Source organism: Neodiprion fabricii, chromosome 6 (genome assembly GCF_021155785.1).
Source record: "Neodiprion fabricii isolate iyNeoFabr1 chromosome 6, iyNeoFabr1.1, whole genome shotgun sequence".
Taxonomy (NCBI): Eukaryota; Metazoa; Arthropoda; class Insecta; order Hymenoptera; family Diprionidae; genus Neodiprion; species Neodiprion fabricii.
Window position 1 is genome coordinate 20,640,875 of NC_060244.1, and position 23,809 is coordinate 20,664,683.

At 46.2% G+C, this 23,809-nt stretch overlaps 1 protein-coding gene across 6 annotated transcripts in view; it reads right to left on the reverse strand.

The window, feature by feature from the left end:
• The window catches only part of LOC124184620 (protein slit), a 199,949-nt gene that overhangs the window by 16,409 nt on the left and 159,731 nt on the right, over positions 1 to 23,809 (reverse strand). Inside the window, exon 1 of one of the 6 annotated variants that reach the window (XM_046574547.1) lies at positions 292 to 310. The exons of the other annotated variants lie outside the window; for them this stretch is intronic. The gene's annotated coding sequence lies outside the window, so the exon portion shown is untranslated. Of the gene's footprint in view, positions 1 to 291; positions 311 to 23,809 lie in introns of those variants that run through there. 6 annotated transcript variants of the gene reach the window in all.

A 23,809-nucleotide genomic window follows, 5' to 3' on the forward strand; every position in this document is an offset into this window, starting at 1 on the left:
AAGCGATATTAAATCAATTTCGATGTTTCCGCTCTGATTGGACTTGGACGAAATGAAATTCAATAAAGAAATCCGTTCCTTCTTTTCACTCGTGTAAGTATACACAGGCATATCTGTAGTATACAAGTGGCGGGTAATCGAAATTGCTTTTACAATTCAAAGAGCCAGAATTATAATTACGCAGAGTTCAGAAATCAATAACCAAGACGAGACCCTTACAGAGGAAAGAAACAACTACGGTCACTCCGAAAGTTTAAGACAAAATTTAACGAAAATAAAAGTCATTCGTACAGTTATCGTCATCTTCTTGGAAGGTGGATGAGTTATTTTAATTGACTTCGTGGGGCGAGAAAGCCAAGCCTACACACGTTCCTAGAAGCACAAATCCGTCCGACTCGCGTGGTTTGTCCAAGTGTTTCCAGTCCGGCAACTAAGGCAGACGTATTTCCTAGGCGTCGCGACGCCCCCGTTTATAGTTGAGAGCTACCACCTGCTGCCCTGCCGTCCGCATAGTTGTACCCAAGGTACAAAAGCAGCCTCGCAAATAGGCGAGACAACCAGCAGGAGCGTAATCCACGCACTCTTACTACGAGCCGGGGGCGTAAATGTTCCAGCAGCTCGGGAACTTTATGAGGATTTTCAATTTTTTCCCAATTTGGTACCAAGCCAAGCAATAATTTCCGCGTTATGACACTTCTTTCTCCCACCCTTGAGCAGAGCTGTGAGCCACTCTACGACTTTCCTACTAAATATTTCCTCCCACCCCTCTCCGTCTCCTTCATACGGGGGCTTTTCACGCGAAGAATATTAGATCCCCCGCTCTTTCAATTGGTTCCATTTCTCCTTGCACGGGTCTCAAGTAGGTATCTTCAAACGGGGAAATTGCCGGTTTTCTCCTGGAAATTTGATTCGTTAATCCCGAGTATGGAAAACATGCTGCGTTCCGAATTCTAAAATTTGGAAAAAATTCGGAATCACATTGAGTCGCTTAAACAACTTTATAAAATTGATGGTTTCTACATCGGTTGTTGACGTTCCTTCCACCGGTATACGTATTATCTTCGGAAACCTTCTTCGCGATGCTCTTTTAAAGACTCAGGATCCAGAACCGAAAAATGAATTGAAACATCGAGACAAAGTTTCTAGTTCCATTATACCTCCGCTTCGAAATCGTTACTCTTTCAGCTGTAGCAAATTAAAAAGGCACAACTTGAAGAGCGATGAATGAACGGATAACTCGAACGACAGTTCCAGTCAGGCATCGAGCTCCACCTAATCGAATTTGGATGCGGATTTAAGCTCCGCATTGGGGTTGCGGAACGAGGATTTCCCCCACATCTAACAAAGTCCTCCGTCACAACGGTGATATTTATTTATTCATTTTCTGATGTTGCGAAAACTTGGCGAGGTCTAGGGTTGCTTGATCTCGAATGTGGGCACGCAGCCTCCCCGTTGGGTACATAAATAGCTGGACCACGACTCAGACACGACGTGCATCATGCGCCGCGGATCTCAGGCTGCGGAGGCGTCAGGAACGCGGCGGAGGCTGCGGCAAAGTCGCGAGTGAAGAATGATATTTATGCCCAGCAGTCGAGCCGCAAGTGTCGAGTGCTCAAGATGACCTCCTTCCTCCTATGAGTTGCGTGATTAGTCAACGGCTAGACGGCGCTACCGTGTTTGTTGTTCTTAAAACTCTAGCTCGAAACGATGATCGTCTGCTCGACATCTTTCACCTCCGTCCTTCCGTCTCGGTTCAAGTTAACGTTCACCCCGCAAACACTCGGCAAAATTTCATCGTCACCTTGTAAACAATCGCATTCTCCGCACGCTGAGCCATATCGTGAAAATTGGGGGATGCTGAAAAATATGCACGACGGTCTCGACGTGATCTCATCACCTGGGGCGTGTCGGATTTCAACGCGGGCATTTGGAACATGTCTGGAAACTTTGATTACAGTACGCCTCGATGCAAATCCCTGTATTTCCTGATGTCTGTTCTTCCTGTTTTCACTCCTTTTATTCGTCGTGTCGGTTGTTGTGCACCAAGATGCAATATGCAACGGGATGTGGACAGAATCCATCTTGTTAGCAATTCTTATCTCTCCGGGGAGTTCGGTCTGCCCCTTGTCATACCGTGGAATACATAATTTTGATCAGGTTCACGGTGGAGTTTCGTCGTGACTCCCTCCATTACAATTCTACGATAAATTCTCCAGGCTTTGCAAAAAATATAATTGAACCTGGGGTTCCGAGGGATGAAATCGGAGAGCGGATCGTCCGAGTATCTTTTGAATGCTTCTTGCACGGAATCGTCGAAACTAGGACAACGAGATGGGGATCTAGGGTGGCTGGAACGTTCGTGATTATCGTGGGACGTGAAGCACGCCGTGAGTTTCCTCGCTCGGGATTAAAAGGCGGAATGAAACGGTTTGCAACAGTTGGTAATGCACGCGGTCATCCAAGCCGTAAGCCGAACGCCGTGCTTCGCTGAGATGAATGCCTTGCGGTACCAATGGCTCTCTATAAACGTGATCTACGCTCGCCATTTCACCCGATTATTGCAGAAAAGGTTGGTAGTTGATCGTAGGCGGTAGACCATTCGGCGATCCTTGGTCCGTGTACCTGTCCTACCCAAGGTTCTTCGCTCTTAAGGTTCGTAGATATCCAGAATTTAGTGCTGCTATTCTTGACTTACGCGGAACAGGGTGACAAGTTGAGAAACTCGATGATGTCCCCAACAGTTGAGCCATTCGATGAACATTTGGAGAAACATTGCATAAATGTTGGCTCATATTTAAAGAGGACCTTTATTACCTTGAACCTTGACAAAGATGTTTTTCAATTTTGGGTGGATCATCAATACCCTTAATTGGCTTATCCTACAGAGGCTAGATAATAGTTGGTTCTTAATCATCATTCCCGCAGCTCGTAGTGTTTTTTTCTATAACCAGTTCTCAAGCTGTAGCGTGAAAGGTTCTGAGGATAGTATGACTCTTCAATTATTCATATACAGCAGATGTGGAGATTTACAGCCGCGGTGTGGTTAAAAAAAAATTTCAAATTCCATTTCTAATGTTACGTATACTTCGGCGATCTGTGTCGTCAACCTGAGGATGAACCCGGCGTTTCACAAGACTTATTAATGTTCTTACAAAACGATTATAATATTTAACACAGTAGTAAAATATAGCAGGATATCATTCAAAATTGCGTTATTACCATTCCAGCGAGTAAACTATGCCGCTTTCACCGACTACAGAGCTTAGACCACATTATCTCTGTAGAAAAAAAGAACATCCCTTAAGACTTCCGGGTCTTACGGATCACTGATCAATCTTCCGCGTTGCGATATCTCATTGGGGAACATATATGCGTGATTGTAACTATATTGAAACGAGATCATTATCGGCGTCCATAGAGCCCACGTAAACACGGCCACGTGTTTATCGATACTTATAATGTGAACTGACGAAGAGGCGCGTGTGCTGTGCCGTCCTACGTGAAAGTTGAAAGGTACTCGAGTACGTAAGCTGATGTAGTTACGTAGGTATAATGGAGCGGAGGCGAGTCCAGGGGAGATAATAGGAGATGAGGTAAGCTTTGGAAGTCGTCAACGGTACGCGCAAGCATCTTATATACATGTATATATGTAGCAATTCTGTTCCAGGTTACCGGCTTACGACCATGAATAACTCGTAGGCAGGAGTCGGGATTATAATCTATAGCTGTGTTCAATCGCCGCGAAGAAGTTGTTGCGGCAATTTTTCGAATCAGCTTAAATCGTGCAGCGAACGAGCAAAGAAAACGTTGGCCAAACTCCCATTGTATTTGTCACTTTCGCACGTTTCGATTGTGAAGAATTTTTAGGCTCGACTAGTTCTCATCGACGAATGGGAAAACTTTTGTTTTTACAGTGGAGCGCGTTTTTAATGTATGGTCACCGACGACCGTGGAACCGAGCGTCAGAGGTCCTCAAGGAGGTCTGCAGGATGATTTATACGAGTGGAAATGAAAGCTCGACAATGGATTAACCCCGGCTAGCTATGCGGTGAAACCAGATATTCACGTTCAGCGTAACGTTGATATCAAACAAATGATGATTTACTCAGACAAACACCATCAAGCACCGTAGCAAACAACGACGAAGTTTGGCGATCGAAACTGTTTGGCTATATGATTCGTGTGCGTTCAATGAACGCCAATGCTCCATTTGGGCAGCGAGCGAATTTGCTTCGGGTTTCGATCAGGTTGGCGGTGCAGCATTCATGTTGCAAATTGACAAAGAACAGCATTAACACACGTGTTGTTATTATACGTGTAATGCCCGTGCGATTCACATCTGACGGATTTCACTAATCGTTTAATTGTACCATTGAAATTTCTAACGCTGCATAGAAAGTCCATACCCTATAACCTGTCCAATATGATGCGAATGGTGTCAAGGGTCTTCGACATTGAGTCATTCTGTCATTTACCACGGCACTGTAATACTATTTGCCTAGGCAAATGATCTTTCCCTCCTAATTTATGTTTGCCTATACGATCGCGTGTCCGGTTCAACACACCCAAATGGTGTGTGTAGACCGGAGTATATTTCATCGGGCTGTTTGAAAAATTTCGAGTTCATTCTTGAGTAATTTAGCACAGCGGGAAGCGTGATACGATCGAACGAGAATTTTCTTCAGCTGTTATGTACCCTCGAATTTTATTGCATTTCACGGTTTTATTATACACTACGCGATGAGAGATAATCGCTTCTATACGTGATTAAAGTAGGCATGTGCTAATTATGGCCCGAAAGCCGGATTGCACGAAGTTACAGATGCAAAAATTCATTACCTTTAGATATATATATATACAGACTATGCCGGCGATTCTCTTTCTTCTCAGTTTTATTAGGTATATACACACAGAGAGACGTATATCCCTGCAGCCAGAGACGTACTCGAGGTTCAACTGTATAGCGCAGAGTCTATGCCTATATTACCTGAGGCTATGTACCTCTTGCCACGGGTGCATGAAGGAGAGATAAAATGCAATTAGCGAGATTCTTGTTAGCCAACCTGGCGATGGAGACTCCATTTTAATTTTTCACCGTCTTTTACGCTCTTCCTTTTTCTCCGGAGCTCCGGTGCAGCAGCGGAGAAGAATCTCTCGAGTTTCTACCGCGACTTTCGTTGCCGGTTAGTTTTCGCGCTCGTTTTTATAAGTGATGAATAAATTTGACAATTTCGCAAAATCTACAATACTTACAATTAGTGCGAAACTTTGACTTCTTTCAAGGACCGGGCGTCTTTCCCCCTCGTGTTTGAAACACCGAAGGCATACAAAGCTGCGACGTAGGTGGTATCGGACGCGTTATAAAGGCTTGTAGAAGAGTTGCTTGCGAGGGTGCTTTCATGCTCGGAAATCAGGCGTCTAAATCTAAACGACGCGGCGTCACGACGCTATTGCTATAGACACACACGCGCGTAGACCGTGCACTAATTACCGTACGGCGGTGTTAACGCGATTTGCTTAATTAACACCGTACTTCATAATTCATTCTGACGGTAAACGTTCCTTGATTTACGATTTTCGAATTTTTTTAAATACGTTTGCGCATTTCGTAAGAATCAACAAACGGAAATATCTTCGGCGAGAAAATTAATCCCTTGTTACTTCCATTTTGCCTCCGTAATTATATATTAATATGAGTCATAATCATCAGCGCCGTTGAAAGTGGAAAAAGCTTGTCATGGTCAGATTGAGTCTAATTAGAACCGAATGTCGAATGGAGTTAATGTCTTTTACAAATCGGGTGAACATTTGGCGCGGTTAAATTCAACCAAGCTTTTAAAGTAGGTAGTCAGTTTAAGAGCTGCGCTGGTTCTCGGCACTTGTGACAAAATACGTTTTCACCAGATCAACACGCGTAACTTTGCAACGCGTTGAGAATCACTTTACACAGTCCGGAAGAAACAATTTGTTTTTTTCTATCTTTTGTCACAGAATCTTGAAGCTCTCAAACAATTCTACAACTCGTTTCACAATCAGGCCAGCGCTAGCAAACAGCTCCTTAAATCCTTGTCACTATACGGGAAACAGCCGAGCTTCAGATCCCGGAATGTGTTTCGTTCCGCGTCATCAGAGGGATTAGAAACGGTCGATAAGATCCTTGGCTCCGAGCAGCTAGAGCTGTAGACAAAGCTTGTAATCGCGATACTACAGGTGGAGAACAGAATCCGAGTAAGACCCAGCTATAACTAGATTTCCGTCTCTCTATACTCGAAATCCTTCCCGGGTATTTGGAACGTTTCTAATTACCGGATTGACGGTTTTGGTTTAACGTTGAAGGGGCTGAAGCTTTAGGGAATATCAGTGTCGATATTTTCGGGATAATCTTCCCCAGAGAATTGGTGACTGCTAAATTGCCGCCGCGGGAAGACTGATCGATAATTATAATTATTTGGGCAAGCGTCGAATCGCGAAATTACACAACTGTAAAAAACCGAGAGCTTGATTAAAGATCACACGATCATTGAATCGTGGATTTTTATGCACGGCATGTGTTACGCAGAGTCATAACCGGTCGGAAAGCTCGTTAAATACTCCTGTTATACGACCGCTTGGCCGAGCCGACGCGAGGTTTCAGAGAGCCGCGCGGGACTTTAATCGCGAGATTAATTAACTCAGATTTGGTGTATACGTCTTTTTGAACGAGTATAAAAAACACCCCTTCTAAACTGGCTACTCAAGTCCCGCAAGTTCAGAGGTTCGTCCGGCCCAAGCGGAGGAGGAAAAGCGAAGCTGATACTGTCCAGCATCCGGGTTTCATGGACTGGACTCCTCCCTAATCCCGGGATGATAGTAATTGCAGGCAGGTATGGTCCTGCGGCAATTCGGCCGGTTTATCACCGCTCCGCGAAACAGCTGCCGCGACATCTTCCGTATAACGATAAATTGGCGATTGTTATTTGATCCTAAAACTGCCTGCAACCTGCGCGCAACGTAATTGTCGAGAATCGGAAAATATGCACCTGCCACCTGCATATTCCGTGAAATTTTTCCGCTGTACAACCGCTCGTAAAACATCCCCCCCCCCCCCCTCTCCGGGAAAAAAGAGCGGGATAAAAGGTCGGCGAGAGTGATACGCCGGTTGAAATTAAGCGTGCGTCGTCGCTCTAATGAGCTCGGAGACTCGCTTCCGCACCCACCGCGACCGAAAGGCGATGCTAATTGATTACACGAATTTAATTATCCGGGTCTCTCTCCGGGTCCCCGTTTCGCCCGTTCATCCCGCGAGTCCTTGATCCTGCGGCTTCGCCCACGCCTGCGTCGCGAAGCAGGATATCGTTTTCACCGGTGCGATTGGATACCGTAGTCTTCGTTCTTCTCCTCAACACCGCGGCCGAAGGTAAGAAATATTTTTTACATGCTCGCACGGCCACGTAGCGACGGATCTAGCCATCTACTAATGGATTCATAATCTTAATACACCTCCCTCGCATGTCTTGGCTCAATTTAATATTATTACATTACGCCGCGCCGCGTCGGCGGTCCGTCGGTCTCTTCTGAGGTTTTCGAGGGCCCTGCGAGCCCCGATATCATCCTATAGATATTAATAAGCCAACGGATATCCCATAAAGATATTGCGCTTTATGGTTCGGTTAATTATTGCCAGCTTAATGCTCCATTAACTAACCAACCGTGCAGCCCCGCAACGCGGGGAGTAACGTGAGCGAGTCGATGATCGTGAAAGCAGCCGGCTTATTTTCGGTCCCATGGTATTTCGTAAATTAAGAACGAGATTCGTGAAAGTCGAGATCCTTTCGGTTGCGCACAGTTTCCTTCTTTCACCTCTCTCTCTCTCTCTCACTCTCCTCTTCTCTTTCTCTCCCGTTCTCCGAGGGTTAACGAACTAATTTCAGCACGGTAGGAATTTCTGAAGCTGCAGAAGGTGGTGGGTGCTGCGTTTCCAACGGCCGGTGGGACTCAATTTCCTGCCAGTCATTCGACCGGAATAATTTCCGCTTCCCCTTGAGGACGAACGACGAACAAGATGTCCCCGTGATTCGTCGCATTGTCGCCGTCTCCACACGTCTCACAAAAGGTTCCTCGGACGGAAACGGCCGGGATTGACCCGGAGAAATGATCGCGAAAGATTCAGATACCCGTCCGCGAAAATTAGGCAGCAAGACGCGACTCTCCGAAACTTTTTTCCCGCCAACTTCTGGCGTCGCGTTTCGATGCCCCGAGGGTAGGAAGTTACCGAGAATCCGTCTGGAGACCGAAGTTTCGTTTCACTCTACGGAGGCGATTCGACTATCGGGACACGAAGATACGGCACATCGAACACCTGAAGTGCCATTAACTCAATTCCGTGGCGCTGAAGCGACGACGGAGTCGAGTTGCGGGGACTTTACTCGAAACGTCGCGTGTGGCACCGTTGGTCATTCGGTTATCTAATCTGGGCGTTTGTAGAGTCTAGGAATGCTTTGTCCAAGGTCCACGAAGCCAGGACGCGCATCCGCGACCCACCCGCACTTTTAGCCGAGAGTGCAGCAGGATGTCTTACCTTCAGTTCCGGAGGATTAAGAGACGTGTGGAAATAAATCCAGATACTCCGCTGCATGCGAGGGAATTCCCGTCTCTCCTGGCAAGAGGTCATCCGTTATTCAAACCCAATCCTAAACCAACTCGGTAATTTACCCGCTCTGATCCTGCCGAGGAATGCTTTCGTCTCCGATAAGATCCGCCGCTGAAGCGAGCCCGAATAATGCGCTTTTAAAGGGTCCATCTTGGACCGAGGGATGAATCCGCACTGCATGCCGGACTTCCATGCGACATGCAGCCCGGGAATTTTCTTTGTACTTGACCCTCTTTTTGGGGTCCCTTTTCTGCCTTCGCACGGTATTCGACTCGTCGGGTCGGTTAACTCCCGTCGTGTTTGAATTCTTGGTAATAAGACGCGAATGAGGGGCCCGACTGCAAAAATGGTCTCGACTCCGGGTTCCCGACTCCAAGAGTCAAGCAGAAGCTGACCCAGGACGTCGTGAATTCTTAACTCGGCTTGGCTACAGAGTCGCGTTGGCGTTCCGTTTGCCGCGGGGTGTTCGAGCCGATCGGAAACTCTGCATTTTTCGAATTCGCCAATATTTATGATAAGCTCCGAGTACCGGAGAGCCGGAATTTCCGCATCGATCCCTTCAGCAAAGTACACGCTGCACCCTCTTCTTCTTGCCCGGAAACATCCTTGAGGATCCTGGAATGTTGGAATGAAAATTGATCCCGACTCCCGGGCCGTTACGGAGGCTCAAGCGAATCGGAACACGGGGATCAAGGAAGAGTCGTGAACCGGGAGCTTCGAGGGTCTCGGAAAGGTTGCAGAGTCCGTTCGATTCGCCGCGAGCCAACGTCGAGAGTGTAATGGAAAGGGGAGTGCAACAGGGCACCGTGTATCACGATTAAGAAGATTTAATGGCGTTAGCAATTTGGACAATGGATAGGCCGTTGATCGCAACTTTCGACCCGGCGGTCTCAGCGAAATTTGTTTCAGAATAGTGGAAGGGGTTGACGTCCCGGGATTTCGGAGCCTGTATGTATTACGCGAAATGTAAAGTAGAAACGAGCAATTGTCAGCCGGGCGAATTGCGGGAGGAAAATTTATACAAGGATCCGGGGTATTTATAAATTGCTGTGTGAAATGGAAGGCGCATGCAGCGGAAGAAGACTAACAAACCCCGGGGAAAAAACACCGAGAGGAGGCCAGAAAGACCTGCCACTCATGTTCCGGCGTTGTAAGGATTATCCGTGAACTCCGTGCCTACACCGCATTCATCGCGGTATGAATCTAAAACTCGAAAAGACCTTTCCGAGCGAATGAGTCGAGGCAGTTTTCATTTCCCAACGTTAACCTGCAGCACGCCCGCACCCCAAGTTTCCCGCTTGTTCCTTGTTTTTTTTGTCTACACGTATACGTTGGAAATTCCATTTGTACTAAATTGAATTAACAGCAGCCTTCCTCCCGCTTCTCATCGCCAGCTCCAACACCTAGTTATTACAACGTAATCTTCGGCGGGGTTTAAGCGAGCTTAAATCGCGAATTGGTTGTCCGAAGAAACATTGTTCGACTATGCGATGCTGGACATTATAAGCGGTTCTGATACAATATCGTTGCAGAATTTACGCTGCAGTTTCAAACCATGCGCATCAAAGTATCGATATTAATTTTTACAGAGGAGAATGCACAAGATGTATCGAGCGTACCTCAAACTGAGACAAGGCCTGCAGGGCACGGTATATATTCACAAATATTTAACGTTTGTTTGAATTATTAAAATCGGTGTATAATACCAAACGAATGTTAATTACTTTGACCAGTGGTGGAAGCTCTCTGACCTAATTATCAACGAGTGTTTCTGCACTTTGGAGACGGACAATCAGCTACCAACAGAAAGAAGATGCGAAGTGGATTGTAATGCATGACGCCATGCACGAGAGGATAAAGAAATTACATGTCTCATGCGATTGCGTCAACTTGTTAAACGGATATCGTGCAATGAAGAGAGTGAGAGAGAAAGAGTGAAAAAAGAAACAGGTAGAGAGGGAAAGAGCAATAAGCGAGATTCTGCGAACAGCAGACTTAGCTCAGCGTGATGCTAGTCCAATTTCTTCGTGGAATTAGTAACATACGTTCGTCGTGTGTGGTATGCGAATGTAGAGCAAAAGGTTCTCGGGATCGTTAGTTGATAAATCGTTGTAAAAACGAGTCCCGGAGTGACTCGTTCTCGATCTTAAATTTAATATACGAAACTCGATATAACCAAGCAGCCGCGCCCACGTTCGATAAAAGGAATAAATCTGTGGCCTCATCTTACTAAAATATAACTCTGTATCAGATCATAAGTCGGAATCGAGATTTTTTTTGAATGCAAACTGCCTTGTATACATATTATACGTATATTTTTGGCAACATCTGTAACCATGCGCCTCGCAGCTGATGCTTGTCACATAATTTACGCGACGAGCGAAGCGATGACTTCCGGTTCACGGCTCGGGAGCCCCGCACGTGACTTCGTGTCACAGATGGAGGTTCCATGTGGTAAGACGGCATAGAACAACCAATTCAATTCAATTTCATATTACACCTTATTCTTTTTCTGTAGTTCGAGAGGTTCGTTCAACGAATTTCACCTGCTGTAGAAGAGCAATAACTGTAATTCGTTACGAATTATAAGTTAGATAAACTGCATCTTTGGAGACCAGTATCATCAAAATGTGTTCGATCATAGTTCTCGGCGTCTTGTTGAACGAAAAATAGATCACACAGTCGGACGTTCGTTTTCGATTGATCTACAGAATTTGAAACGTTGAGATTGCGCGAAAACTCGACAATTAATTATCGAAATATGCACTTTGATGTTCCCACACTGGTGGGAAATTTTATTGGAGAAGTGTTCATCGAGATGCAAGAGCGGGGTAAAAATATCGCCGAGAAGACATCTTCTCACGAATTTCCCCGCTCCATCAGGGGATCTTCATGAATTAGCAATCTCGTATGTTTCTAGGAACGGACGAACGAATGAACGTGAAGTCGAATTCGAAACGGACCATTTCTCATGCCTCGGATGACGGGCGTGGGGTTAAACCCGCGGTTAAAATTAAACATAGATACGTCAGAAGTCGGTTATTATTACCATGACATAACCGTCGGAGACATTCTAAACATGTATCATTCTCGAGTTACACCTTCTCGATGTTTTTCAGCTGGTGAACCGGAGTCGCGCTTCTGCAGGCCGGAGCATCGCGCCTTCACATTTACGTATGTACATATTTGCGAAGCACCGCGGCCCTCATCTCGCCGTTTCCTTCCCAGCATCCTTATATATTCCCGCAAACTGGACCAGAGACACGTACGTATATCGGCCATTTCGTATTCGCGCCTTTCGCGAATGGAGAACGTGACGAGGTCTGCACGAGGGAAAAAGTAAGCGATCTTTAGCGGCCGCGACAGGCTCGTTTCTTCTTTCCTCAATACAACGCGTTCGGTTTCAGCGAAATGCAATTCCGCACTGCCAGCGAGTACATAAACCAATATTTACCGTAGCGCAGCTCGCGAGTAACAGATAAAAGTTTTTTAGCAGTGACGTTTAGCGTACGCGGAGAGCCGTGCAGGTAAGAAACGAATCGTAAATTTGAAGAAACTTCCGAAGAGGGTAAAAATTTTCCGCCTCGGTTCAACTCGCCGCAAGGATGGAGTCGGAGCAGTTATCGTTTTACCGGCGATAAATCTGCACATCGGCAGTCAGAAGGAGAGGGAGAGAAAGAGAGGAAGAGGGAAAAGGAGAGAGAGGGACTCGCAGATGTCGCCGGTCGATTCTCTGTAATTAGGCACGTAGTAAGAGCGAAAGCCGATTTTTGCGGGTGTCATCGACGGACCAAAAGTTCTGCAAACTCGGTCGTGATTCACTCGTCTCGTCGAGAAGCGAGGCGGGGGGTTCTCGCGTGTTTGCTCTCGGTGAAATAGCACGGTTCGTTCGAAACTTATACGCTGGGTGAGGCGAAGTCAGGCGAAGGCGACCCGAGGAAACTAGCGAGCGAAAGCTTGTACGACTGACAGAGACAAGCCGCTCTGCGGGACCGCGAGAGAATTATGGGAAAGCTTGGGACGGGGAATTTAGCGAGGATGCTGTGTTTTTCGCCAAACGAGAGACGAAAGACGTACGCGACGCGACGGGTTCCGAACGGGATTCGCGCGTCTTACAACATCGCGAATTTGCTTCCACGCGTTATCGTGTAGGTATTCCGGGGAGAAGCTCGCTGAGCTTCGTATGCCAGGCGTACAATCCGGTATAAAATTTATTTACGCAAGTTTTCTCAAACGTGGAAAAAAACAGTCGTTGAAAAATCCTCAATTACAATGCAGAAATTTAGTTCTTACTAACTCGATTCGAAGATGACAACAAGAAGGTTTTTTTTTTGTTGGAAAAATCATGAAATTAACTAGGTATCGTTGTTCAATTGATAATCGGGCATTGCCGATTGAAATCTGGGAGTTCCAAATCGTCCTTCCCTATCCTCAAACATGCACAATGTAGGTTGAATTAAATTTGCCTCACTTCAACCGCCGGAGCTTTTGAGCTTTTCTTTAACAATTTTTGTATTGTTGGGGGAATCTTTTGTCCAAGACTGTACGCCGGATAATAAGTTCTTAAACGGATACGGCAAGGGGGGCATAAATACTCTGCGGTATTCCTCGCGCCTACGTTCATCGTGGCTAGATATAATTACCGGTACCGTAAATAGTACATTACAGACGCGGGATGCTCGGTGAGGTTTTGCATTAATTCAATTGAGGGTGTACACCGTTTGGCGTAAATCGCGGCACACGTCACGCGTCTGTATCGCGAGGACGTTTTAGACTTGAATAATAATTGGTACGTGGCCACAATGCGTGGATGGAGATTAGCGAGAAGCTGGATTGGACCGTTTCAGGCACGCCTGCTCGCGGACCTCGCGCATTATAACTGCAGCCCTGTGTATTTAATAACGTGTAATACACCGTGTGTGCACGCACGTTCACATGTACGCGTACGTACGTATAATAAGCCTGCAAGCTTGTTCCCTGACTCGCTTCATTATACCTACCAATGCTCGACAAGTGCAAACGTAATTTTATATTTAAATTGGAATGCCCCCGCCTCACGAACTGCCCGTACACCGGACGCTGGTGAATAAAAACGCCGGATCCCCTTCTCGGTGCACTTGAAATTTTAATTTCTCCTCTCTCTGTTCCAGCGAACAAACGGGCGCGGTACGTTTCAACCCTCAAATTCAGGGAAACATTACTTTGATCAAACGGACAACAAAGTCTCCAGCACGCGCCGAATCGAGGGTACGAATTGAAGAAACGGAATGAAAACTTGAGACAAATTATAAGGATGAAATTTCTTGCCAAACTTATTGCTTTCAAGAAACTGAAAGTCCACCGTATCAACGCAATTGATGTTTTACTCGGATTCGGGTAACACTTGGGTAAGAAAGAGAAAATGATCTGCCGGATGACAGCTCTCCAGGTCAAACAATTTTCTCGGATCTGGTGGAGAAAAGTTGGACAGACTGGATGATACATCGACGATTCAACGGCGTATGTGTATCGGTTAAAAATTCAAACTTATAACGAGCTGAATACACGGTACAATGGGTATAGAGAACGTACGTGGCGTCAAACCGGTGCAACTTTTCAAACTGACTTGTCACCGTACGTGTTCAATGGAAGTTTTTTTATTTTTTTCGGTGCTAAGGAGCTAGGAATAACTATTGCTCGGCTCTGGTGTCCGTATGTTCGCTTATAACAAGTAGGTACAGCGAAGTGATCTATCAATTGTTCCCGGTGGTTGTTTATAATAAATTACGCAGGCGTAAGAACCGGCAATCCAAAGTGCGGATTGGAGTGCAGGAACAGCAACGACGATGTGACGGGTTTCTGGACCATTGTTATATCTCACTTATAACATATAAGCGGTAGAGCGCATACAATTACTGCCGCCAACTTCACTTCGTAGGAATTGTTAAAACTCTTTGGTATTCAATGCAATTCCCACAGCTAATGAACTAGGATGCACAATAAGTCGCGTGTATATTGCACGGATTATTATAAATTATAACGAGGCAAGTTTCGCTCGACGATTCTCACCACGAGCGGTAGCGCGACAATGTGATCAACTTTAAACCCCGCTTCTGTCCAGCTATATTACAGGTACGCGCACCTTAGAAATGACTAAGTTTCAATCCACGGAAGAAAAGTTTCACCTGCACTGTCTTCGACGGTATCTCTTCTCTTCCTTGACAATACCGCGAGTATCAATTGAGCAATCAATTGCTCCGCAGACGGGGACAAGCTCGATGAGAAACGGCGTCGCTTTGCGATTGCGAACCAAGGACCGGGCACAAGTCAAAGCCAACTCTGCTCTGGGATTATATTATAATCCAACAATGCGTCACCACCGTTCGGACGATGCAGTTTACTTCCCCCCCGTCGTTGCAACAATGAGCCTCAGAGATATCGTCTGCATAGCATATTGAGTTCCCGGAGAAATGGACACGAGATGAACAATATGCGGTGGATATTGTTTTGCAGCAAGCCTGCACGTTCCTCCTATAGCTGCTGCTGAGGGAATTGCGGGAGGTTAAATTGAATTGTAATGCCCAGGTGGTTTAAACCGCTTAGCCACTCTGCCTGCCCCCCTTCCTCCATTGCATTAACTCGTTACTCAAATTCCACTCCACACCGATCCACCGTCTAATACACCCAACGTAACCCGATCTCGTTCCCGTAGCTTGCAGATTCAACGTCACGTGTACACTGCAGGTGACCATTGTTGGAGATGGACTGAATACCTTGAGTGTTCCGTTACCGTTTCACGTTATTCGAATTATTACTATCCGGACCAGGTGCTCCAGTGACTTTGGATGACCTTGTACAATTTCGAGTGGCTCGATATTATCGAATTCGATTTGACTTGACGATACGAATGGATTTCACGTGACTTCGTACAACGATCCCGAGATAGATTGGTGGGTGATTTTACGACGTGAATATGGTTCTCGGACAGATTTATTCTTGAGAAGAATGCTGGGTACGCATATATCGTCATCCCGCTCCGCTTTCTATCTCGTATAACACAACTTTGAAAGTAACGCGATAGCCCTGACCGAGAGCGGAGCGAAGCATCTCTCAGGAATCGGGCGTGAAGCCCTCTTCGTATAAAAAGCAAATCCCGAACAGGAAGTATTTAATTTCGTGTAAAGGTGCAGGCGTAAGGTTACCCACTTCGCTCTCTCAAGACACCGTCGGTGCGGGTACATTCTAGTCCCCTGCACCGCGCACGCAAGGTTGTCGAAGGCATGCCATCCACTTGGTTCACACAATTGACGTATGTTCGCTCGACGCACAAGCATGCCCAGGGATGAGGGGCACACGTAGGAAGGTATCCAGTGCTTCAGGTAAGAAACGTAAGGCAACGAAACGCACGAGCGATCGAGGCGATTATCTCCCGGCCGCTATCTCCCGGCTTTATCTATCTTTATGGCCTTTTAATCGACGCTTCTCGACAGGCCGATTAATGCTCAACGCATGGTTCGATGCCCGATAACACGGTTTATTTATTGTTAAACCGATCTTAAACGCGGCCTTTATATGCTTTGCCCTTACCCAGGCACGTACACACCGGTTGACTGTACCACACGTGCGTTCGTGTTGTAAACTGGAAAAATCTAAGCTCCCTGCCCATCTAGCGGCAGGTATTACCGCCTGCGCACGATGCATCGTATAATTACCAGACGATACTTCAGGCTGCTTTGAAATCCAAGTCGACAGTTGATCAAACGATTACTGCACAAACTGCACGCGTACGATGCAGCTAGATTTCGGGGTGAGGAGTCGGAGGGAAAAATACCGGCCAACTGAATAATTACAATACCGAATGGGGAATAGAGACCTCGGATAATGGTCCAATTGACACGTCAAGTGTGTTCTCTTCTCCGTTGGCAGGAATCGGTGTTTCGGATTGCCCGACGTACCGTCCGCGCGGTTTGATATACGTGTAGAACAAAATCAGCGTGTGATTCTCCCACAGGAACATGGCGCAGTGCTGGTGGACGGTACATAAGTTATTAGTCAAATCGGATCTCATCCTCTCACGCAGGGTAGAATAGATAGACCGACGAAGCGTCGGCTGGAGGCTATTCTCTTGTTCAGGCTCTTGGCGGCTATCTATCAGACCGTCGTGTGACATTAATTATATTTGAACGTGGTCACCGCGCTGCGGGTTTGGCGACCAAAAATTCTCAACCCGGGTGTCCTCCCCACCTCCCTGAAGTAGAAGATGAAACAAAAACGAAAGAAAGAGAGAACACTTAAGGTTCATATATTTTTTATGACCACATGATAAATTCCCGCGGGGTCAGAGATCTTATTAATTTCTTTTCAAAACCCGACTCGGCGCACCGCGTACATATGCGCTGTTTATTTTTGTTCCACTTGAAATTTATGCACGCGTGGTGGGCCTCGTCAAATAAACGCCACGCCGCTCGCTCTATGGAACGCGACACTCTCCTCGGGTCCATATAACATAATTCAATTGTTAATTGGACCGTACAGCCGTCGAATACAGTCGAGACAACTTTGTACAGAATTCACCGCTCCCCTGTCCCATTCTATTTCGGAGTTAGTATCCCGCGGGTAATTTCCCGAGATAACTTTCCGAAAGAATTCGAAAACTTTATTACCATTATCATTATCGGTATCCTAATTCCGTTCGTAATGAAAATTGACACTCGTGTCTCCGAGTAAAACCCAGTCTAATACTGCGGACGACTTTGTGAAAATGAAAAAATTTTTTACCAGCATCGCTGCGGTACCATAATCGTTTCTGTATAGAAACAGTCAGTCGAACAGGCGGCACGCGGCGTTCCGATAACGGGGCAAAGTAGCTAATATTCTCTATGGATATCGGTGCACCTGCTATGAGATATCTTTTTATTGCTACGGATCTACGCTGCTGTACGTAGAGACTTAACGCCCGGTTGCAGAGGCTGCTCTCGTTTCCAACAGTAGGTACAGACTGCGGGTGCGCCTTCGTCGGTTCTTCGATAACCTCGAACAATCTGCAAAGTGCATGTTCAACTGTTTGATCTTTTCCCCGACTCATCTCTCCTCCCAGGTACACCCTGAAGATGCAGCTTCGATTCATGCCTGCCGAAGATGAAAGGCTTCGCTTTTTAATGCCTTGATCTCTCGGCCGAAACTCCTCCACCCTCCTCTACGCTCTTGCTGATTGGCTCGGGATGATGAACCGGTTTTTACTCACGGGTAGTTGGATGAGACAGGTGAGACGGGGAGAAAGCCTTTTGCAGTCTGTAACGCGATTTGAAGTTTCGATTTGCATACGTTTGTTCGTACAGTGGATCGAATGATACTGTTTTCAGATTGATTATTGATTCGGTTCGAAGAACGAAGGCACAGGGTGGTTCGACCGGGCGAGCCAAGGTATAGAAATGTTTTAAATATAGATTATTAATTAAAGTCTGGGAGATTTCTTAGAGGTGAAAACGGTCGGAATTGCTCGTTGGCCCGTTGACTTCGGTGAATAAATGAGTTTCGGTCTGTCGGGGGTGAGGAGCGTCGGGAGTTGAGGGGGAGGTGTGAAGCCAAGGGCGGATGGAGTGGGTCGAAGGGTTGCCTCGACCCCGAACACTTGTTACCTTCTCGTTCGTCGATTTGCTCGCTGCGCCCGCAGTGGGTTTCAGACTTTCACTCAGACATCCAAATTTTTAAATCAATCCCCACTCTTTTACCTACGATATAAGAGCAAGCCGACAGTGCGCAGAAGACTCAGCAGAGAAATGGGCCGCACTGATATTCGACGAAAAAAATTTCAATCTCTGTAAAATCTCTGGCTTTGTGTCCAAGCTGATGAAATCCCTGAAAAATTCTGGCTCGAAGAAAAAGTTTCCAAGAGTTGTACCGATCGCTTCGCCGTTCGGATAACGGGTAAAACGTGAGCGAGATTCTCTTGCCGTGTTACATGATTGGGCCGAAAAACGGTGGAAACATTTAATCGAGGGAAAGTCTTTAGAATTCGCGTACTTCTTTCAGTATGTCTTGAAAAATTCGTTTAGTTTAACAGCACGTGAATACTTGGAGGATTTTTTTTTTGCTATCGGGGAGGTCAGAAAAAAGGAAATTCTCATTCCGAAGGTGGAATCGCAGGCTCTTCGATATTCCCGACTTTGCACGTCTTCCAGACTTCTTTTTGTAAAGGCTTGTCGTATCCACGGCGATCAGGAAAATCAACGAATAATCGTTCGACTACGCTGAGGCGACTTTTTTACCAGATAAAATGTGAAAATCCAGCTCGGCGCTGGCTGGAGACACATGAGAGCCACTGCATAATGAATGTGGATAAAAGAGATTAGCCGGCTGAGCGGCTCTCCGTTACGTAGGTATAACTAAGGTTTATTAACTATCACTCTTCTCATCCTCTCCGTTGCTCTACTGCCTTGTACATAATATTACCAGTCTCAAATGTTTCTCCACAAGGCGCGAGACAAGGCTCAAGATGTTCCCGCCGTCTTCTTAGGTTCCCCAAGGATCAGAGTATGAGACGCAGAAACGGTACGGTGCAAAATTGGTACCGGTGTATAATGCTCCGTACACTCTGTCTCCGGATGATATTAAACCCAATTCATCCCCGGTCTGCGTTACTAATTTCAATGGAAATTACGGGGACGTGAGTCGGAATCCTGCGAAATAGGATTTTGGCGAAACGGGAGAAAAACGGAGAAATTGTTTTCCAAGAATTTATCAGCAAGCATTCAAAGTATTCCCAATTCATGGGCACTGATAGCGTGCCGATGAAACGTCTCTCAAGACAAGATGTTGGGGTATTCGAAAAGTTCGCGGACTCTGCGATTGGCGAGCCTTGTGTAATAAGCGGGGAAAATTTCTTTCGATCGTTTCCTGCCGATTTGAAGAATTAATTGTTCGAGTGAAAGTCAATTCAAGTCCGTTGCTGCAAAAGGTGCGAAGTACTTGCGAAGAGGTCTGGGCTCTGTTCTTTTTCGCGCACGATTAACAATCAGAGAGGTGAGTTTTTGTCGTTTCGAATATTTCGAAGAAGGAAAGTCGGATTCCAGGCTCTCCAGCCGCGATCGCAGGATCGGTATTGATTAAGTTTTTAGCCGCGTGGTTTCTCCACGGTCGAAGACGAGGTATAATTTCAAGAAATGAAGACGGTTCTTCTTATCTCATGATGAGAACACCGTCCACTCGTGCGCGTCAAATTTCACATTACCGGAAGACGAAGCCTGCGCAGTGCGGAGAACAACGTTACTGCTTTCGAGAGATAATACGATCCTCGAGTTTTACCGCCTCCTGCACATTGCGACAATTCCCCCGCAAACGTGGTTATCCACGGGCTTCTTATCGCCGAAGGATCCGCACCCCGCGATGAAAGATTCATGGCCGTCATCGACGTGCTCGGAAGTCCAGACCAGGGGACAGTCGCCTCGGACTAACTTCCCGATTATTTCCAGCAAACCCTCCGCGTTCTCAGCAGGTGGAGGGTGGGAAGGAGCTGAATGTCCAGGGTTGAAGTGAAAATAGGGAATTTTAGAAGTCGCGAAAATTCACTGTGTAGAATTTGAAAATATAGAAAGTCGTGGTATAGAAAAGTCGAAACGCGGAAAGGTCGAAGGACAGAAAGCCAAAGTGAAAAATCGTCAGAATGAATAAGAACATAACCAAGCGAAAAAGGAATCGTTAGAATTTGCACACTTTTTTATCCTCGAATTATTTTTGTAGCTTCGTACCTTTATACATTTTGACTTTTCTACACTTTGGGCTTGTACGTTTTGAAATTCCACATTGTATCTCTTAGATTTCTTAATCTTTTTACATTCTCACCTCTACCCGGTCCCACAAAATAGAAGACTGGAATATCTAATTCTTAGAATTAGAAACCACAGAAAGACAGAGTATGTAAAAGCAAAGATGTAAGTAAGTCAAATTACCTAGTACCGGTAGAAAATCTAAAATACAGAACCGTCGGAATGAATAGGAATACCGCAAGCCGAAACATTCAATATTTTGACTCTCTAATCTTATACAATTCTACACTTCGACTCTTCTTTATTTCGACTTTCCGCATTTCCGGTTTTTTCAAGCATCGATACCGCGACCTCTCTACTTTTTGATCATCATTCTTCCGCCACCTCTCCCGTATAACAAGAAGTCTAACCGATTGAAAATCTTTGTTTGCTCAGTTCGCAGTCCCGCAGTATATCCAAGCCGCGATGTTACTCCGGGCAATCGGGCTAAGTACTGTAACTGGAGGTCCGCGGCGTACGTGCCGTGCACTTAGGTTTATCCGCGGGTATACGAGAGAGGTAGCAGGTAGGCGATGGTAATTGGCCTGCGATACGGTGCCTCGGTGGTAAACAGCGGGTACAATCCGGCAAAAAATCGGCAAACAACGGGGCGATTCCACTTCCGGGTTGCCCGATGCAGGGTGCGTGGAATCCGTGGGGGGTGAAATCGCCCGTCGCTGACCGCGTTTTTGCCGCCGCTCGGAAGGAGATCGCCGATTAATCCCGACCGAGTGACTCGACGGGTGTGAAATTTTGCACCGGGATGTACGAGCCGAGGTTCCATACACGAACAGCCGACACCTACAATTTGCAACCGTGGCGATATATCGCTCAGCGGGCTATCGATCACGGTCGCGATAACTATCGATACATCGGAGAGCGAGGCTTATGTACCACCTCGCGACTCACCGCCTAACCTACACACAAAGGCATATTGTTATACACTAATTACCTCACTTGTGGGAACAAACGAATTTGCATAAAGGTACCGCTGTGCCGGTTCAAATGTAACGCTCGCTCTGGATGCCGATAATTTTCTAATCAAACATTTGCACGGCGGTCTTGTTCGCGACTGGAGTCAGGTTTGAAGAGGCGAAAATGAGGGCGCGAACAGTTCCAGCCTGGCTGATAATCGGAATTTCAAAATTATCGTGATCGGGATTTTTGCGCGATGACGTTGATCGCGATGGAAAAGTGAATTTGCGCAACAAAATCGGACGGTTTGCTTGGAGGAAGATGTCGCCTTTGTGCAATTTTAATCAACTATGTATATTTTCGCGTACTTTTAATTGCAGAAAAGAAAGTTTTATGGAACAATAGTGGGGAAATTTTTTCGTTTGAAAACTGAGGAATAACTTACTCGGATGAGTTCAAAGTAAGGTTCTAGTTATCTGCGATTCGTAATGAAGGATTAAAATTTGCAAGAAAGCTCAGGAGAAGATTCAAACGACATCGAGCGCTACCTACTATGAGGAAAACAAGATTTTCAAAGTAACCCAAGAACTGTGCAATAATACGTCATTCAAATCGAGGAAGTAAAGTTTCTCATAATTGCACTGCCGTTTGTGATTAGGAAGAAGTAATTTTTTCCTACCATAATTACAGAATTGCTGACGTCTCAAACATTACGTATTTCTCGGGAGTTAACTAGAAACGCCGAGGGGAACAATAACAACGGTTGTAAAGAAGAGGGAAACGGAAGCTTTGAACAGTATAAACGATGTCAGGGCGATGGGAGGGCGAGTTCCCCTTGCCTACTACAACCGGAGCTTCAAGAAGTAGAGAAAACGGATAGCGCCTTGAAAACTTCTTAACGAGTGAAGCGAAAGGTATGAGAAGAGCTGTGCGGATGTCGGAACGACGAGCTGTCGCGACGTCAAAGGCGTGAAGCGAAATCAAAGCGGAAGAGAACTCCTGCAGGAGACCCGAGAGTTAGTCAAATCACGATTAAAGTGAACTTTGAGCCAAAGGAACGGCACGCAACTCGCGGAATTGGATCTAGCAGGATCTCGGATCTTCGATCGGACCGCATCACCTTTAGCCCGAGAGATTCCTACCGCCTCGAGCTCGTTCCGAGTCTAGACTCCAGAGCTTTTCTCACCCGAGTGGAAACAGCCACAAGTATAAACCTACGAATTCGAACTTCGTAGAACCGGATATCCAGCGCTAGTGAATACATCGGGATGTCGGGACCGACGCGGCTCTTCGAATGCTGTACAGACGCACACATTCACGAGGATACACCTGCCGGCGGAACCAACGTGGTTCTCTGGTATAACCGGTACCGCTGCGAAAGAAAAAGAAACTCAAAAAAAGACAAACAACTTTGAGGAGAAAACCTGGCTCTAACGCGACATGCTCGCGGATGTTTGTGCATGGATGTACGAATGCACGGTAGAACTTTTCACGTGACCTGGTTTTATTCCCGTTGATGAGAAGCGCCGTAGGTTCGTATTATGCGAGTTGATAGGGACGCCATCGAAGGATCGGGCTGTTTCGAATCGGTTGAATGATACGGCCTGAAAAAAGCTTCGCCGATACGCGTAACACCGTTTTGACGTATCACACGCTCTTTCAATCAGATCCACATCTAGAGTAAACTGCAATGAGACGGCGCCTGTCAAAAGTCAACTGAAATTAATTCCGCTCGTCAAATAAAATCAGTTTTCGCTGCTAGGGTTTAAATTTATAAAATTAACCGTCGATTTTATTCGACAGTATTAACCGGTCACTGACAACCGAAAAAAAGTACAATACCTGGACACGATCGTTCGTACGCATATATCGCTGTCGCCACTAGAGCCTTTCAATCTTAAGATAAAAAAACTCACGTTTGTGTAGACCTCTGAATATGTTTTATGCAAGCGTACAATGTTCGTCAGAAATGACGGCTGACTGAGCACCGACGTACCTGAGATGTGGCGGAACTTACCTGAAACAAAAAGAGAAATTTGATAAATAATTCAACGTTGAGTTGATTTATCGTTTGTTCGTTACCGCCAAACAAATATCAACAAAGTATAAAAACTCTCATTGGCGCGAAGGAATTACGCATTGCAGTGTATGGAAGCGCGTACAATTCGCATGGCGTTTTCACGTGAAAACTTGTCGCATACCCTCTCTTACCGTCCGTATGTATCCGGGCCATGGGGGAGAACAGATATTTCGCATGTAGCGGAATATGATATTCATGTTTGCATGAAACGTAACGTGCTCGGGTTCACCTGATGTAACGAAACCAGAGTGCATGTACCGCGAGTTGCACATGCGCGCGTATCTCTGGCGCATTTGCATTGCTTAATACGATTTCTGATTCAACCCCCTCAACTCCCCTACCCGCCCACCCTCAACCCAGCAACGGATATCGAGCAGAGGAGCGCGGTGCACGTCATGTGGC